General features: G+C 50.5%; 1 protein-coding gene across 2 annotated transcripts in view; it reads left to right on the top strand.

The window, feature by feature from the left end:
- Positions 1-1,804: 1,804 nt before the first annotated feature.
- Positions 1,805-18,512, top strand: part of IL34 (interleukin 34) — a 56,812-nt gene continuing 40,104 nt past the window's right edge. The window contains exon 1 of one of the 2 annotated variants that reach the window (XM_053915154.2): positions 1,805-2,039. The gene's annotated coding sequence lies outside the window, so the exon portion shown is untranslated. The remainder of the gene's footprint in view (positions 2,040-18,512) is intronic. The other variant, XM_053915153.2, reaches the window with a different exon arrangement.

Here is an 18,512-nt window from a genome sequence, read left to right as displayed (position 1 = left end):
AGCCTTAGTACGGTTTACTGTGCACTATTAGGGCCTCAGGCTGTTACCAGGTACCTTGAGGAATCTCTTGCCTTTAAGAAGCTGATGCTGTAACTGGAGGAAGGCCAATCAGAAACAAGATCCCATCGGCCAAATGCCAGGTAGGAGGGAAGGCCACAGAAAGAGCGCTGGATAGAGTCAGGTGACCTGGGTTCACCAGTCTCTAAGTAAGCTCTCCATTTCCTGTCTGTAAAATGGGAAGAATAAGACCAACATCCAGGGTACTGGTAATAGGAGGTGTGGCCACTGAACTTGGGTGCAGACGCCTGGGGAGACCTGGAGCCACTTCCATCTTCAACCGCAGTCCTATATGCAAAGCCTTGAAAGAAAGGGACATCGTGCCAAGCCAGAGGTCCCAGAGAAGTCACGGCGTTTCCTCAGGCTTCTGTGAAGTCCCAGTGACATCCTACGGCTGTTCCCCCATCACCTCCACCCCCTTCTGCCCTCCCACTGGTTGCCTGACTGGTATGAATCAATTTGGCAGAGCTCGTCAGCCAGCGGCCTTGCAGAGGGTGTGGCCAGTATAGCCACTGTCTTGGGGCCCGGGGTGGGGAATTAGCCAAGTGCATTCCAGTGTGGGCATTATTGTCCTGCTGGAAGTTCAGGGCCAAACCAGGAATCCAGTTTTACCAATCCAATTGAGAAACCATTTCTTGATCAACTGCTTGTGCCAGGCCTTGATATTCAGAGTAAACTATGCTGACATCTAGTTCAGCATTTCCCCGAATAGGTGCGGTGGGATCTGAGATGTTAATAAGGGGCCTCTTAATAAAGGGTTCTGCTCATACTCAGGGGAACACTGTAACCTATCTTGTTGGAGAGTTTGATGCTTTTAAAAAAGAAGACTTTATTTATTTATTTTTAGAGAGGAGAAGGAAGAAAGAGAGGGAGAGAAACATCAATGTGTGGTTGCCTCTCATGTGTCACCCACTGGGGATCTGGCCTACAACCCAGGCATGTGCCCTAGACCAGGAACTGAACCAGCGACCCTTTGGTTTACAGGCTGGCACTCAGTCCGCTGAGCCACACCAGCCAGGGTGGACAGTTTGATGCTTTGAACACAGCCCTTTCCCTGCCCCTAACTAGTGGTAATGTCCACTAGTGGGGGACCTAAAGGGTCCCTTGGGGAGTTTGCCCTCCCCTAACTCCAAATACTGTCCTGAGGAGGTTGGAGAGATTGCCATGAAAACCAGGTGGAGACGGAGCTGCCTCCTCAGTTCCCACAGAATTCTTCTGGGCAGAGCCGCCCAGCACTCGCTCTGACCCATGCCAAGTGGGAGCTCCCTTGTCCTCGGAGATCCGGCTGAGCACAGGGCCTTCCTCCTGTGTCCTCTGGAACTCCCACCGGTGCTGGGTGTCAGACCACGTGTCACACCAGGGAAGGCCCAGAGTTGTGCGGGGAAGCCTGGCTGTGTCCAGGCTTGGGGTCCATACTTTATCTCTCTGGGGTCGTGTCTCTGTGTAGACTGGGTAATTGACTGGTCCTTAATGTGGATATTTATCAAAGGCCATCTCTCTGTCCAATGTGTGTTCCCTACATGCACTCGGGACACTACCACATCCCCCAGTTTTATTAAGTTTTGTAAGAAGATGTTTTTGTTGTTGTTAAAGTAATCATGTTCTGGAGAGGAGCTGGGGCGGCCCCTTAAAAAGGCCCAACTGGGGAGCCCCACCAGTATCTTAACAAGGGCCTTTGGTCAGAACATTTTGCAGCTGATCCTGTGGGTGTGTGGCCCCCTCCTACTCCACAGTCTAAAGCAGGCTGGGGACACGTGGCCCTGCCCCGCCCTTGCTGGCTCCAGTTTCTGAATCTTGTTGCCTCGGCCTGCTTTCCCCGCCCTTCTCATCAGCCGGGAAGCCTGGATTGTTGGCTGGGGGAAGCCGCAGCCTCTCCCACCTGGCACCCACTGCCCCTAACCCCTGGGCACCTGCTCTGGGCCCTGGAGCCCCTTAAAACCATCAGCAAAGCTCTAGAAGATTGCATCCTGGTACGTGAACAGGTAAGAAGGCAGTCAATTTTCTCTCATGGTTTTCTTTGCCTGATTTCTCCACCTGATTTCTCCACCTGATTTAGCTGCTTCCTTCCTAGATCACAGCAAGAGGGATTTGAGCTAGACTCGAAAGACAGTCCTAGCCAAGAAGCACTGAGCTATGTGTTAGAGAAATGGTGCGAATTTTCTGCCCTGGGTTTTTTTCATTTTTGAACCTTTGCTTTCATCAGCCTTACAGGGAAAAAAATATAAATAAATAACAGATCCAAATAACCATGAAGCAAGTTATTTCTCTCCGTGTTCCTTTCTGAGGTTTATAAATGGACAAACCCACATTCTTACATGGTTGTCAGAGGTTACTGGATGCTGCTTCTTCATATACTGCTTTAGATTTTTAGACGTTAATGTCCTGTGTGCCCGGATTACCGTGTGTACTAATTACCTCCTCAAAGTTAATTGGTTTAAAATTCTTTAGAGAAAAGGAAAAACACAAAGTGGCATAGGCGAGCCTTTCTCACGGAGATGGCACTCTGAGATCAAATTAAAATGTTCTGCTTTTCCACTTGGCACTCATTTTACATGAACGTAATTATCCAATAACTGTTGTTTCAAGGTCCCTGTGGTATCTGTCCCACTCACAAGCCCCTCCCAGGACGTGTGGCCCTTTGATTGTAAAGTTGAATTGCTTTCAGGTGTTTTATCATTAATAATTTCACTTTTATGGGAAACTCTGAGAAAATAACGTTTTTTAGTCTTTTAGATTTTTTCCCCTTGCCTTGGGTTTTAGTTCCCATCCAGAAGGAATTCTTGGGGCCAAGGGCAAGGACATTTTTGTAACTCAGCTCATGTTGCACGTGGGGTCAGCTCACTCACAGGAATTATGAGACTAATTTCCTAATTTCAAAGACTATGATGGTGGGGGGGTGAGGAGCTTGTTTGTTCGGGGGATTTTTTTTAGGAAAGGGGATGAAGGCCATCTAACAGTGGTTAAGACTTGACCTTTGAAGGCAGCTGCCTGACCTTGACTTCTCACCTAATAACTTCAATTACTTCACAGGTAGAATACAGATTAGAAAGCTTCTTAGGGGTACAGGAAAGGCAGAGGGAGTGTAAAGCACTTACTTAGCAGCCCTGGAAGCCTGGGCCTTTCCCTCGGTCTTTTTGGGCAGAATTGAGAAGGTCGTCTGGACTATCTCTGACCCCTCTGTTATCCAGCCACCTGTTGAAGATGTTTTTTTTTTTTTTTTTGTCTATCTGTGCTAGGTTGGCCTCCTACTGCCATCAGAACTGGATGTCATTCTTCCCATCTCTTAACCATCTTCTGCAAAGCACAGGTTTAAGGGATCCCTGGACAGAGTAGAGAATTGCCCAGAAGTCTGTGGGTACACCCTTTGTTCCTGATCCATAGACCACTGGGAGGCCACAGTAGAATGCGCACAGGCTGGTTGGGCTGGGTTCCAATCCTGGCGGCACCGATTTCCCGCAGCCGGCAGTCACTACACCACTCATCAGTTTCTTTATCTGTGAGATGGGAATGTTACTGCCTGTGCCATAGAGTCACATGAGATAACTCAGGTAAAGCTGCTGGCACTTAGGGACCCATTGTGTAAGGTCAAGGCCATGTTCCAGAGTCTTTGGGTAGGAACCAGAATTAGCCACAAAAGACAGGCAGAAAACTCCTGTGTTCATTTTGTTGATCAACATTTATCAGTCTGGCTGGCCACGCCCTGGTGCTGGAAACTGGGAAGAGACCCATAAGAGAGGCTCCCTGCTCTTGATACAGGGATATAGCCCATCTCGTGGGAGCAGAGTAGGCTGTGACTGAGCTGCCTGGTCACTTTGGGACAGCTCCCTGCTTAAGGAGGAAGAACAATCTATTAGGCAGAGAGGAGGAAGCAGGAATAGTAAGTGCAAAAGCTGAGAAGAGTTTGGGGAAGAGCTGCAGGGCTGGGTGAAGGGAATGGGAGAGTGGGAGATGAAAAGAGAGGAGTCAGTGGGGACCAAGTTTTAAAGAACCATGAAGTCAAATGAAAATTTGGACTTCATCTCGAGGATGTGGGCATTTAGGCAGGTTTGGGGATGCCTGTTCTGGCAGACTTAGGGGGTGGGGGATGGTGTTAGAGGCCTGGAATGCCCCCACCCTTCCACCCCAACACAGGGGTTTGGATGGTACCCAAAATAGATAAATGCAGAAAGTAGGATTCTCGGGACAGGCTTGGTGTGAAGGAGCCAGGCCTGAGAGCTGGGGCCTGGGCTTCTGGGCTTCTGGGCTTCTGGTCCCAGTTTCTCCACCACCAGTGTGGGTGCGTCTCGTTCCTCAGGTGAGGGTTCAGGGCAAGTAGGCTTCTTTTAACTCTCACCTGGGAGTCCAGAAAATTCAGGAGGCTGCAACACCCCCTCATTCCCCACCCCTCCACCCCACCCAGGCAATTCTGTCTGGTGACCTTCTGTGACCCGGCCTTGGAAGGAAGAGTCATCTCTGAAATGGACAGCCTGGCCCTTTGACCCCAAGAGACTCCATGGAGTTCTGAGAACCATGGCCTGCGGGCTTGTGGCAATCCCTGGGGCTTTCTGGGCTCCAGCTTTCCTACACACTTGCGGGTAAGGGCCACATCCCACAACTGGGGGGTTGGTGTTCCTGAGATCAGGGCTGCCGTCAGCCTGGGAACTACTTCCTGAGCTTCCCAGGGTCACTGGGAGAGTTCTGTCTGTGCATCCCAGCCAGACCTTCCCCTTGGGGCCATCTCAGGTGATGGGGAAGTGGATGAGTGGGGATATATCTGCAGTTAGCAAGGTCGAAGTCAAGGTAATGAGTTTGAAAGGCCAAAGAGATGTGGAGATGTGGACTTGCTTGGCAGCTATTCGGAAAGGTCAGTCCCTGCTCTAAAGTGTTCTGGATGCCTATTGCTTGTCTTCGCATGAGAACGTTTACATTCGGGGCCCAGAACTCTCCCACCGCGTCCAGGCCCCCACTTCCGGCTTTATCACCTACATGTCTCCTCCATCCTCCCCTCCCTGTAGCTACACCTTCCCTTCCCTCTTTCCCAAGCGCCAGCACTTCCCAGCTTCCTTGTCTTTCTACTTTCTCAGGTCATTGAAATCTCTAAAAAACTACCTTAATCATTGGTATTACGAACATTTACACTGTTATGAAACAGATCCCAGAACTTTTTCATCTTGTAAAACTGAAGCTCCATCCCCATTGAACAATGACCCTCCCTCTCCCTCCCACAGCCCCCAGCTCCTGGCAACCCCCATTCCACTAAATGTTTCTGTGAATTTAACTGCTCAGGCATCTCATACAAGTGGGGTCCTATTTGTCTTTCTGTGTCTGGCTTATATTGTTTAGCATACTGTCCTCAAAATTTATCCATGCTGTAGCATGCATCAGAATTTTCCTCCTTTTTAAGGCTGAACAATACAGGGGTGGGCAAAACTAAGTTTACAGTTATGAGCACACAAAATACAGTATATTCTTGTACTATATACTGTCCCATAGAAACAACTGTAAGCCGTATTTCATTGTTTATACACCACGTTTTCCTAATCTACCCATCTGGTGATGAGCACCTGGGTTGTCTCCACTTTTAAGCTGTGTGAATAGTGTTGCTACGAACATGACATATCTCTTCAAGGCCGTACTTTTCATTTTTAAGGGGCTATACCCAGAGGTGGAATTGCTGGATCATAGGGAACTGTGTTTTACATTTTCTGAGGAACCTCCACCCTGTTTTGCATAGCGGTGGCAGCATTTTACGATCCTGCCTGCAGTTCACGCGGGCTCCTATTTCTGCACATCCTCGCCAGCACATGTCGTTTCCTGTGGTTTTCGTGGTGGCCCTCTGAATGGATGTGAGGCCACATCTCATTGCAGCGCTGATCTGCATCTCTCTGACGATGAGTGACGTTGAGCATCTTTTCGTATGTCTGTTCGTCATTTGTTTATCATGACAGGGGAAATGTCTATTCAAGTCCTTTGCCCATTTTTTAGGTTATTTGATTTTTTTGTTCTTGTTGAGTTGTAGGAGATCTTTATATTATATATGTATATATATATAAATTAAAAATTCCAGGGTTCCAGAATTAGCCCTACTTATCTTATTTTCAAATACTTTCTTCTATTCCATAGGTTGCCTTTTCACTCGGTTCATGTGTCCTTTGATGCACAAAAGTTTTCGGGTTTTAAAACATATTTTATTTATTTATTTTTAGAGAGAGGGGAAGGGAGGGGGGAAGAGAGAAAGAGAAACATCCATGTGTGGTTGCCTCTCATGCACCCCCAACCGGGGACCTGGCCTGCAACCCAGGCTTGTGCCCTGAGTGGGAATTGAACTGGAGACTCTTTGGTTCACAGGCCGGCGTTCAATCCACTGAGCCTCACCAGCTGGGGCAAAACTTTTCAGTTTCGATGTAGTTCCATCTGTCTATTTTTGCTTTTATTGCCTGTGCTTAGTGTCACATCTAAGAAATCATCCATCGCCAAGTCCAATGTGACGAAGCTTTTTACCTATGCTTTCTTTCAGGGATTTTATAGTTTTTGATCTTACATCTTTGCACACATTTTAATAGCTTTTTTGGTTTCATAATGTGCTTATAAAAACATACCAACAGTTCTGAAAAGCACAGGAAGAAAAGCAAGCCCCAATCCCACCCCCGAGAGGCGATAACACTTTACTGAACGCCCCCCCGGGACACAGCTCCCTGCCTTCCAAACTGCGACCTGCGCAGGAGTCACCTGCGAGTCCTGTTAAAGGCTGGGGGACACCGCTGCTACTGACCAGGACGCCACACTTGGAGCCATTCGTGACTTTCTCGACCCTGTTTTGTGTTTTTTTTACCCCCACTCAAATGTATGCCCTGAAATGCCAGTAAATGTTGATCTCTGTCCTTCGGAGTGGCCGCAGGCCATCCCATCGCGCGGTAGGACAGCACGAATGGAACTCAGGGCGATACCACGTCACTGCGGCGTTATGCATAATGTGGTGGCAAACAGCTCTGTGACCTGAAGGGACGATTGTTGCGGTGTTTATTTGTTTTTCTAAGAAACGAACCAGAACGAGTACATTCAAATATGTTACCCCCTGGAGTCACCTGGGAGGCTGGACCCTTACTCTCAAGGCTTTGCCAGCCCTGCAGTGGGAGTGGCAGAACAGTGGGGGATAGACGTGGGGCAGGTGCGGGGCAGGTGGGGGTCAGGTGAGGATATGCGTGGGAGTGGGAGGAGGCAGGGCGCCCAGCACAGTCGGCGGCCCCTCATCAGCCCAGCACTGTGTGTCTGGTGCTCATTTAATGCCCACAGCGCCCTGCAAAGTTTAACGTGGTCTCCCCCATTTTACAGATGAAGAAACTGAGGCCCAGGGAAGACTCAGCTTGCCCAGGGTCAGGCAGGAGGGATGCTGCCGCGCAGGAGAGGGGTGCGGGCGGGGAGTGCCCCAGCTCCGCATAGTCCCCGGCTCCCCGATGGGGTCACTTTGCTGCTGGGCCTGGCCCTTCCCCGCGGCCCAACCCCGCGCTCCCGGCGCTCCAGGCGCCCCGCCAGGCCCCACCGGATTCGAGAATCCTCGCGCCGCCCCTGGCCCGGCTCCCCGCTACCGCCCTCGCTGCCCCCGCTCTCGGGCAAGATAATGCAAGGCGCCACCGGCCCATCTGGTGGAGCGAGCCTTGCGTCCCACTCCCTTCCCGGACCCCACTCCTTGCTGCAGCCCGGCTGCCCGAGAGGGACGCCCTGCCCCGAGAGGCCTCCCGGCCAACAGCTCTGCTGGCCGCGCAGGGTAAGGCCTTTGCTGACACCGTAGTTTCGGGGTCGCCCTGGGTCGCAGAGATGCAGGGGGCTGGGGTTCTTCTTCTTGCTCTCCGGGCAGGGGAGGGGTCACCGCCTGCGTCCTGACGGAGCCCAGAGGATATTGGAGGCACCAGGCTGGGCGCTGACCAGCTGGACAGCAGGGCTTTGCCAGGATGGGGCTGCTGAGAACACCGGGCAGCGGCAGACAGCCCTGAGCTAGGCTGAGCCCCAGCTCCACCACGCGTTGCCCGTGGGACCTTGGGCAAGTCAGCGGCCTCTCCAGCCCCCCTTCCTTCAGCGGTGAAGCGGAGATAAGAACAGGAGCGCTCTGTGTGGCGTCGCACTCATTAATAAGGCTACTATAAGACAACAAAAGCAGAACAGAAAATGAGCGTTGGCGGGGACGCGGAGAAGTCGGGCCCCTCGTGCATTGCTGGCGGGGTTGCGAAGTGGCGCAGACACCGTGGAAAACGGTTTGGCAGTTCCTCAAACAATTAAAAACATAGAACTACCACCTGGTTTAGCACTCTCACTTCTGAGTATAGACCCAAAAGCACTGCAAGTGGGCTCTTGAGGTCTCCGCACACTCACGGCCGCAGCGTTATTTGCAATAGCGGAAGGGTGGAAGGCGCTCCGGTGCCCCTGGCCCTCCGAGTGCACGACACAGGGCGGCCTGCACGTGCAGTGGAGCATTACTGGGCCTCCCAAAGGGCACGTGCTCCCACGCAGATGAACCCTGAGGACCGCGTGCTAAGTGAAATAAGCCAGACACAGAAAGACAAGTGCCGTAGGATTCTATTTATATGAGGTACCTAGAGCCCTTACATTTGTAGACACAGAAAGTAGAATGGAGGCGGCCAGGGCCTGGAGGGAGGGAGGAATGGGGGCTGATTATTTCGTGGGGATAGAGTTGCAGTGTTGCAAGACGGGAAGAGTTCTGGAGATGGATGTGAGCGATGGTTGCACAACAGTGTGAGTGTACTTAATACAATTTAAAAAATTGGGCACAGAAACGGCACACGTCTCACAGGGGTTTTGTGAGGGTTGAGCGACACAGTGGATGTGACCCATTATTAGTGCTAGGCCTGGGGGACAGCCCAGACTTTCTGCCCCATGGACGGAGGAGCTGGAGGGGGTGTGTGGGTGTCCCTGCAGGGACAGTTGTGCCATTCTGCATGAGATGCACGAGGTGGGCTTCCGGGGAGGCTTCCTGGAGGAGTAACTGGAGCCCTGTTCAAGGGATTCCTGACGGTGGTAGGATGGGTGGATTCCAGACATGGGAAAGTCCCTGGCAGAGAAATCACTTCCACTAAAGGGGCAGTTTGCAGGGAGGAGATCTTGGCCCTGCCTAGAGAACTTGTGATCAGAGCTGTCTGAATGGGGAGCAGGCTGTTCAGGGAGGTGAAGAGCTCCCTGTTAGCAGAAGCATGTAAGGAGAGGCTGGGCAAGCTGCAGAGGAGACTCCTGCAGGAGAGGGTGGAGCCAGAGTCTCCTAGGCCCTGCAGGTCTCTGACGTGATCCAGTCCAGGCAAAGTTATATATAACAGGCCTTGCAGAACTGGGACCCGTCAGAGGGAGATGGTAGACAGGTGGGAAGGCTTGCTGCCAGCCCTGCCCTGGGTAACAATAATAATAGCAGCTGCCTTTTCCTCTGAGCAAGCACTGTGTTAAATGCCGCACAGGCTTGATCTCAAATCCTCATCACAACCCTGTGTAGTGGTTGCTACTACCATCCCCGTTTTACAGCTGGGAACCCAACCCAGGGGTTAAATCATCTGCACAAGCCTAGCCAGTAGGTGGTGGAGCTGGCACTTGAACCCAGATAGTTTGGCTCCAGCCCTCTATGTGGGGTGGGAATCTCCAAATCCACCTCCCCCAAGCTGGCCACTCCCTGTCACCCTGCTCCTGGCCAACTCCTGAGACTCTCACGGGTACCCCTTTAGCTGTGGCCTGCTCCCCTGCCGGTGAGTCAGCATCGTGTGCCTCCCTCTGGCTGGCTTCTCTGTGCTTGCGTCTCCGGGGTTCAAGGATAACATTGTGCAGAAAACACTTGCTATGATTGGGAGCCAGGCTCCCTGCCACTCGACACCTCCCATATCCTTTCATTAAATGGGACCCTGGGATTCTCTTTAACAACTCCCTTCCTCGGCTCAGAGTCTTTCCCAAAGCTGTTGAATTCATTTTACGTTTTTTGCAACTGTGTTTTTTTCCAACCCTGCTCCCTGGGTGCCAGGACCTTGCCCACATGGTTCTATTTGTCCAAGTCCCCAGTCAAGTGCCCGCAAGGCAATCGATACCATCCTTAATGGTAGCAAAACGGTGGCCTCCTCTCTCCTCAGATCTGAGCAGGATTACAGCGGAAGCCCTGGCAGGGACAGTGATTTGTCCAGAACAACACAGTTAGCAGGGATGGCATTCACATCTTGGAAGGCACACCTCTGTGCCAGGCAGGGTGCTTGGTCCTGGGCAGGTACTATCTCACCGAATTCATACAGAGCCCAGGAGGTAAAGGTTATTCCCATATTACAGATGAGGAGACTGAAGCTCGGGGAGGTTAATGCTGTGTTCAGAAGCCTGGGCTTTTCCCTTTCTCTGCTGCTGCCCTTCTGGCTCTGTGTTGCTGGTCTGACAGCAGTAATATTGGTGCCATTCACTGCCTGCTGGAATAACGCACATTGCAGCTTTCTCTCCCACTGCTGCCTGGACTGCCGACCGCCACCCTGGACGTGGGCCTTGGTGGTGCTATTTTTATGGATGAAAAAGGTGATTAGGGCTCCTTAGGGCCCCACAGTGGAGGGGGCACACCAGGGCAGGGTGGTGGCCCCCCTTGCTTGCAAGCCCCTTCCCACCTTCACTGCACTGGGTCACAGGCTATGTAGCCCTCCAGCTTGCCTCCTTGGAGGGGACTGTCCAGGTCCCCGTGAAGCTTAGAGATGCACAGAGACTAGCAGATGAGCCGGCCCTGCAGAGGCTGGGCTGGGGCCAGGTGCTTTCCAGTGTCTTCCTGCAGCTGGGAAACCTTTGTGTGTCATTTCTGCAGAAGGTGTCTTCTGGTTCTGCCTGCCTGGGTTCCCCTCCTGGCCAAAAAAAAAAAAAAAAAAAAGGCCACTCCTCTCCTTGCCTATGGAAATCATGTCGGCAACATAATTTTTGACTGTCATGCTGCAGTGACAGAGTTCTGGAACCCTTAACCCAACCCTGTAAGGCGTAACTGTTAACCCACAGGAGGAAGCTGAGGCTGGTTCAGCATTTGGGCCTTCGACCCTGGGCTGTCTGTCTGCAAAGCCCTTGACACTGACTGAGTAATTTTCATTTTGTACTTCGTAAGCTTTCTTTTAAAAAATAATTAATGGGCTTTTTTCTTTTAAAGGACAGCTTAGATTTACAGAATTGAGCAGAAAGTACAGAGAGTTTCGTGTAGCCACCTGGATACACAGTAACCCTTGTTATTAATATGCATTATTAGTGTGTTACAATGATCACAATTGATGAATTGATATTGATGCCTTATTTATTATTAATTAAAATTCATAGTTTAGGTTTTACTCTTGTTTTTTGGATCAAAAAATTATCTCAAAATGTATCTTAAATACAACAAACCACGCCAGTGGCTCCCCCAGCTTTCCCAGTCAGTAGAGCCGCAGGCTTCTGGGTACACACAGGAAACCCCGCCCCATCCCTACATGCTCAGCGAAGCCCTTTCCTGCGAGGCCCGGGAGGTGAGAGCTCGGCTCTCTCCTGCAGCGCGCTGACCTCCTCCGCGCTGCGGGGCGCCTGCGCGCCCTTCAGCCAGAAGTGGCTGACGAAGAGCTTCAATCCTCGCACAGCTCGCCCAACTTCAGGTTGTCGGACACCCTTGAAAAAATTACACCCAGGTCTTCAAAGGGTTTACTCTTGATGTTGAGCATTCTGTGGGTTTTGACATAATGACATTGTGACAATTGTGATTTTCACAATTACAGTTGTACAGAAGAGTGTCACTGCCCTACAAGTCACCTGCGATCCACTTACTCACCTCTCCCTCCCCACAGCCCCGGACAACCACTGATCTTTATACCGTCTGTGTAGTTTTGCCTTTCCTAAAATGCCGTATAGTTGGAATCATACAGTATATAGCCTTTCCAGATTGGTTTCTTTCACTTAGAAATATACGTTTACAGTTCCTTCTGGTCTTTTTGTGGCTTGATAGTTTGTTTTCTTGTAGGCCCTCTTCCTTTTTCTCCTCGCATGCTGATAGCTCATTTCTTTTCAATGCTGACGCGTGTCTCACTGTATGGATATACTATAGTTTTTTCTTTATCCATTCACTGATTGAGGGATATCTTGGTTGCTTCTGGTTTTCGGTGATTGTGAATGAAGCTGCTATGAACGTGTGTGTGCATGTTTATATTTACTTAGTGGGACAAATACTAAAAAGCATGATTGCTGGATTGTATGGTAATGGTATGTTGAGCTTGTAAGAAGCTGCCAAAGTGACTGTGCTATTTTATATTCCCACCAGCCCTCAGTGAGATTCTGTGTTCTTATTAGCATTTTGTGTTGTCAGTTCTTTTGGATTTTAGCCAAGAAGTAATAGGTGTTAAGTGCTCATTGTTGTTTTAATGTACAATTTCCTAATGACATAAGATGTTGAGCATATTTTCATGGGATTATTTGTCATCCATTAATCTTTTTGGCAAGATGTCTGTTCAGATATCTTGTCTTTTTTAATTGTTTTTTTTTTTTTTTTTTTTTTGCTTATTGCTGAGTTTGAAGAGTTGTTTTTTTTTTTTTTTAAGGTCCAAGTCTTTAAAGATAGATCTTTTGTAAATATTTTCTCTTCATTTTCTCAGCTGTGTCTTTTGCAGAGCAGAAGTTTTGAAGTTTAATAAGATCTAACAGCATTTTGGAACATGTTTTATTGTATCTACAAACTCATTACCTAGCCCAAGGCCACCTACATTTTCTCCTGTGTCATATTCTAGGCGTTTTATTATTTGCATTTGACATTTAAGTGTAAGATCTATTTTTGATTTAATTCTTATAAAAGGTATAAAGTCTGTGTCGAGATTCTCTTTTTTTTTTTTTTTTTGCATGTGACTGTCTACTCTGTTCTGTCGCCATTTGTTGAAAAGACCACACTTTTTCCATTGAATTGCCTTTACTCCTTTGTCAAGGGTCAGTTGCCGGTAGTGGGTCTTTTTCTGGGCTATCTATTCTGTTCCTTCGATCTATTCGTCTATTTTCTTTGCCGGTGCCACACTGTCTTGATTACTGTATATTTATACCAAGTCTTGAAGCCAGGTGGTGTTAGTCTTCCAACTACAGTCTTCTTGAGCTTCACATTGGCTATTCTAGGTCTTTGGCCTATCCATATAAACTTCAAAATCAATTTGTAGATATTTACAAAATAACTTCCTGGGATTTTGACTGAGATGTCATTGAATGTGTAGCTCAAGTTGGGGAGAGTGAACATCTTAACAATATTGAGTCTTCCCATCCATGAACGTGGAATACCTCTCCTTTCATTTAGGTCTTCCTGCTAGTGGCAGAACAACGGCACCAGCTGTTAGACCGGTGGAGTCGGACTGGACCTCTCGGTTCAGAAACTTCGGTACTTGAGTTCTGGCTAAGAAAGAATTCAGAGTGAAGACTCAAAGTGTGAGAGAAAGTTTACTTAGAAAGACACAGAGGTAGAAGAACTGAGCTGTGGAAGAAATGGGCTCAGGAAATGGGTCACAGAGGCAAAAGAAGAACCGCTGGAGCTCAGGAAAGAGAGTCAGGGAAAGTGCACCTGAGGAAGGGGGTGTCTCCTCAGGCTCGTGGTCTCCACTGATGGGTCGGTGCCAGGGAGGGAGTCACTAGTCAGGGCAGCTGGTCCTGAAGTCCGCCGTGGCGCCCCTCTGCCCGGTTTTGCTGCTTTTCTGGGCTGGAGCTGAAGCACAGCTGAGACCTAGTGTCGTCTCCAGGGGTTAATACTTAAGGGAGCGGCTGCGCAAGGGTTTGTAGCTTTGCCTGTTGCCAGGGACCTGGCCCGTCCTTCCTACCCTGCTCATGCCTCTGTCTAACTGCTTGCTGCTTTCCCTGATGCCTTTGATCAGTTTTACAGTTCTTCTCATGGAGCTCTTCTACATATTTTGTTAGATGTACACCGAAGTATTTCATTTGTTGATGCTCATGTAAATGATATTCTGTTTTTAATTTCAAATAGTTAATATATATGCACAGTAAAAAAAATTCAAAAGATATAGATTGGTTTACAGTGAAAAGGAGCTTCCTCTCCATATGTGATTCCTTAGGCTTCTATTTTCATCTATCCAAAGACAATCACTGATACTAGGTTCTTGTGGGTCCTTCTAGAGAGTATATGCGCGTACTCAAACTTATATTTATTATGCATTCAACAAACATCACGAGCATTTGCTACGGGCCAGGCACAGAAGGTGGGGCAGAGAACGAGAGGAAGTCTTGCTCTCAGAGGCTTACATTCGCCTTGCTGGCTGTTCTTCAGTCTTCTCAAGAACTCTGCCCCTGTAGGAGAGCTGAGGGCCAAAGGAGGACTCTCTGGAGCCAATCGAATTTTCTAGGAGCTCAAGCAGAGGTGCTGGTCCTGCCAGGAGCTAGGGGAAGGGCTGGTGTTGCTCAAGGCTAGAGGAAGCAGGTTCTAGAAGGGAAGACTTCTTGCCAAGCGGATGGGTGGAGACAAGGAAGAGGTGAGGAGGCAGCCAGCCCAGTGTAGGGCCAAATTCTTATCAGAATTTGTAATTTGGAAGTCTTCTTGTTTGCAGGTAGCTATATTTTAATTCCTTGGTTTTGTTTCCTGTCTAGTTCCTTAAACACATTCTGGGGACAAGCCTAGCCTTGTTTGGCTGACCTCAGGAGAAAAGGGATTTATCTACACTGAGAGTAGCGCCGCCAGGGGAGTGGCCAGGGTGTCCCCAGAGGCACAGAGGGACCATGGTCATGGCAGGCTGTAGGGAACACCCAGGGAAAGGCAGTGAGCTGCTGGGAACTGAGTGTCTGAGCGGCTGGTCTATGCCAAGTTGGATTCTCCTCCTGGGTCACCTGCCCAGGCTGGAGGTGGCTGTCCTAGACGTGGTACTGGGTCCGCCTCTGCCTCAGACACTGGGGCCAGCGGACGCCCTGCAGCCACATGTATGCTGCCCTCCACCCATCCCCAGCCATGCTGAAAGTGTTCGTGTCCAGTTCCGATGAGGGCGACGCCTTTATTGTCTGTGTGTATCATACAAGCAGTCAGGTACCGGGCCAGCAACTGCAGATTTCATTCCCATTTTACGGATGAGAAAACTGGGGCTCTGAAGCCAAACCTGAGCTCATGCCCATGACACTTCATTGCCTCCGCAGGGTCCCAGCCCCAGGAAGAGGCACGTGCGGTAGGCTTCTTCCCCCTAGCTCCGCAGGCCTCACTCGGAGGGGTACCTGACGCCGACCCTCCTGGCTGAGCCGAGCGCTTCCCCCCTCATCAGCTTTTGGGTAGTTCTTGGGCTCCTGCCTTCCTAAGTGGCACTGCCTTGGGCCATTTCCGACTTGGTTATTTTCCAGGGGCCCACCTCTTACAGTGGAGTTACCCCCTTGTGGGCTTCATCCAGTTTTACGGTTCTTGTTAAGATTGCCATGTAGGACCGATCCAGGAAGCTTATCAGTGAGCACGTATCAGACATCTGTGTCTCCTGCCAAACACATAAGGGCAGAAGAGATCTGCCTGCGTGATGCTTTACATTCTGTACAAATGTAAACAATGTGGTCTGTGGCCCCTGAATCTACGCAGTGGTAGCAATTTTATTTGGCAGAAGGTCATTCTTTATACAGCTGTACTTCCCCAGAATAGACCAGGCAAATGCTCGGGTGGGTAGCCCAGGACCTGAAGGGACAGTTCTTTCAAAGGTCTGGGACTCTTTTTCATTTAGGCATGGCTCGTACTGCCTGGGAGAAACGACCCCCAGCCCCTTCCGGCACATGAACCTCCACTAGACACCCCTTGGAGGTCACCTTCCTTCATCACAGGGCTTGGAGGAACTGTTGGTGTCCTGGCCTCTAGCTTCTGCCTCCAGCTCATCTATACATCAGTGTTCCCTAAGTGAATATGGCCATCGGTCACTCCCTCGCTCAAGAACCTGCACTGGCTCTCTGCTGCCTGTCACATCAGGCATTGCTTGGCTTTTAAGGCCCTCTGTGGTCTGGCCTTGTCCTTCGTGTCTAGTCGATTTCCAACACACCGCAAATACAACTTCTCTGCTCAAGATGAATGACTTTCTGATCCCAGAAGGGGGTGGTGCGGTAGGTACTGTGGGAGACCGAAGGTCGAGGGACACAGACTTTGTAGCCTCTTAGGAATCGCGGAAGGCAAAGCCACCTACAGTGAGAAGAAATGGCTTCTCTCCAGGCCCAGCAGCCCTGAGCTGCGGCCAGAGTGGCCTTCCCTGACCAGCTCGGGTCTGAGCATGCAGCCCCTAGGTTCTAACTCTGAATTTGCAGGGTGCTCAGGTCACCCCCCAGCTCCAGGTTCTTGTGGGCTCCAAACCCTAGGCCGGGCCTCCCTGGCCTTACGGTCAGGCTCTGCTTGCCACACAAAGCTGCCGGGTGGGGAATGTGGTCTTCTCCTTTCGCCTTCAGGCCACCCCCTCACATAGAGTTATCAGCAAGGGCTTTGGGGTCAGACATACTTAGATTTAATACTTGCTCTCCCGCTTGCTAGCTGTGTGACCTTGGGCAAATTGCTGAACTTTGAGTTTTGGCTTCCTCATCTTTAAAAGGGGGGTAAGAATTTCTAACTGTTGTTGGTGTCGTGTGAGGGGTGCAGGGATTAAATGACATAAAGTGACTAACATTAGCTATTGTTATTGCTGTCCTCGTCGTTGTCCCTCGGTCCTTTCATCCCTGCTGGGGTAGTTCCAGCTCCGTCTCATGGTCCACCGCCAATGTTATCAACCCAAGTATTTCTGGAGGTTCTGCAACAAGCCTCCTTGCCCAGGTTGGATCTCCTCCTGAGGGATGTTGAGCTGTTTTTCTTCATTTGTTAAGAGGGCGGTGCAGGCCTCCCCCACCCCGCTCAGCTGCTGCAGGCAGGACTCCCAGCTTTTCATCTTTGTGTGCTAGGCTGAGGTCACAGATGCATGCAGAACGGAGTTTAACTCTGATGTGGAGACTTCATGACCTTTTTCAGAAGTGTCATGTTCTTACACAGGTGGCATGGGTCGTGCCGGAACCAGGGCTGGGCCTGGGTCAGACTGGGAGTGTGTGAGTAGAGAGGAGGGGAGGCGGCCTGGAGAGGAGGCTGGAGGCTCCCCTGGGCTCAGACCTTCCCTTTCTCAGTGGCTCAGGCTCAAGGGCTGCGCCTCATTCCCTCTGAGCTGCGATGCCCATGGCTGTTAGCAGAAAATTCACCCCAGCCCTCCACCACGGCCTCCCTGCATTAATTAGTTAACACAATATTTGCATACATTTGCATTCTCCTCAGGATAGGCACTGAGCTAGGAATTCATTGGGGCTTGTGGTCAGGCAGAGAGGAATGATTGTTTAATTACAGCAGTGAAGCACGGACAGAAGCTGGTGGTGAGCCAGAACCGACAGCCCCTGCGCCAGGGCCTGAGTCCCCACCAGCACCCTTGGAAGAGCATGGCTTGAACCCAAATGCAACAAGAGTGAGGCCAGACCTTTGCAGGAAAACAGGCCTTGTGTGACCAAGATGCTCCCCACAGTGGGGCCTCTGCAAACACCCATTTTCCCTCCAGCCCTCCTCTCTCCGCACCCAGCTTGAGGAAGAGTCTCTTAAACTCCATTTTTCAGATGCGTGAAGTGAGGCCTGGAGAAAGGGACGGGTTTGCTCCCTAGGTCCTTGCTCAGTAAGGAGGAGCCAAAGGCAGGTTTCCCAGCACCCTGCGTGGGCCTGCCCATGCCCCCACAGTCCATCCTCTGTGAGCCAAAGCACTAGACACAAAGCTTGCTCTGTTCACTGAGAATTCCATTTTCCCCATTGTTCTCCACCAGGGACATTCCTGAATTGGTAAAAAAGGGACTGCTTCAGCCTCAGGCCTGGCAGTTGGTCAGCTGGGAAAGTCAGGAGACAGAGGGACTAGGAGGCAGACAGTAGCGGCCCAGGCACTGTGGTCAGATCAAAGGAAGAGGGGCACCGGGGACCTAGGGGGTCCAGAGGGACAGCCTCCTTGGAGAGGGGGCAGCTGGAGCAAACAGGGGCCTGGCAGCCTTCTGTGGGCCCAGGGCAGCTTGTGAGAGAGTGTGTGGGATGAGGAGTAGGGGAGGCGGGGTAGGGAGAGGGAGTATTAGGTGGGTAGGTAAAGGGGAAGGGCATTCCACTCAGATAATGGTGCAAAGGGATTGAGATTAGTCAGCCATGGTGGGGGCGGGGGGTGGGGGTGCTGCTGGGGTGTGGCCCTGACCCCCTGGGGATCCTAGGTCGTTGGAACCGAGGATTCGGCCTTGTCCTGTGGGATGAGGGCCCGTTCTAACCTCTTCCAGGACCCACATCCCTTAGGAGGCTCAGAAAAGCAGAAAACCTTGTTTCCCCTTAAATGCAAATGTCCGCTTATACGCAAATTTTTGAGTTAGTTTTACATTTTTATTGTGCTAAAATACACACAGCACAAAAATGACCATTTTTAACCAGTTTAAGTACACAGTGCCGTGCATTAAGCACCTTCGCAGTGTTCTGTGACCGTCACCCCTGCCTGTTTTCCGGAGCT

This window comes from Desmodus rotundus, chromosome 12, assembly GCF_022682495.2.
Source record: "Desmodus rotundus isolate HL8 chromosome 12, HLdesRot8A.1, whole genome shotgun sequence".
NCBI classification, from domain to species: Eukaryota; Metazoa; Chordata; class Mammalia; order Chiroptera; family Phyllostomidae; genus Desmodus; species Desmodus rotundus.
This window is presented reverse-complemented; position numbering and strand designations above follow the sequence as displayed.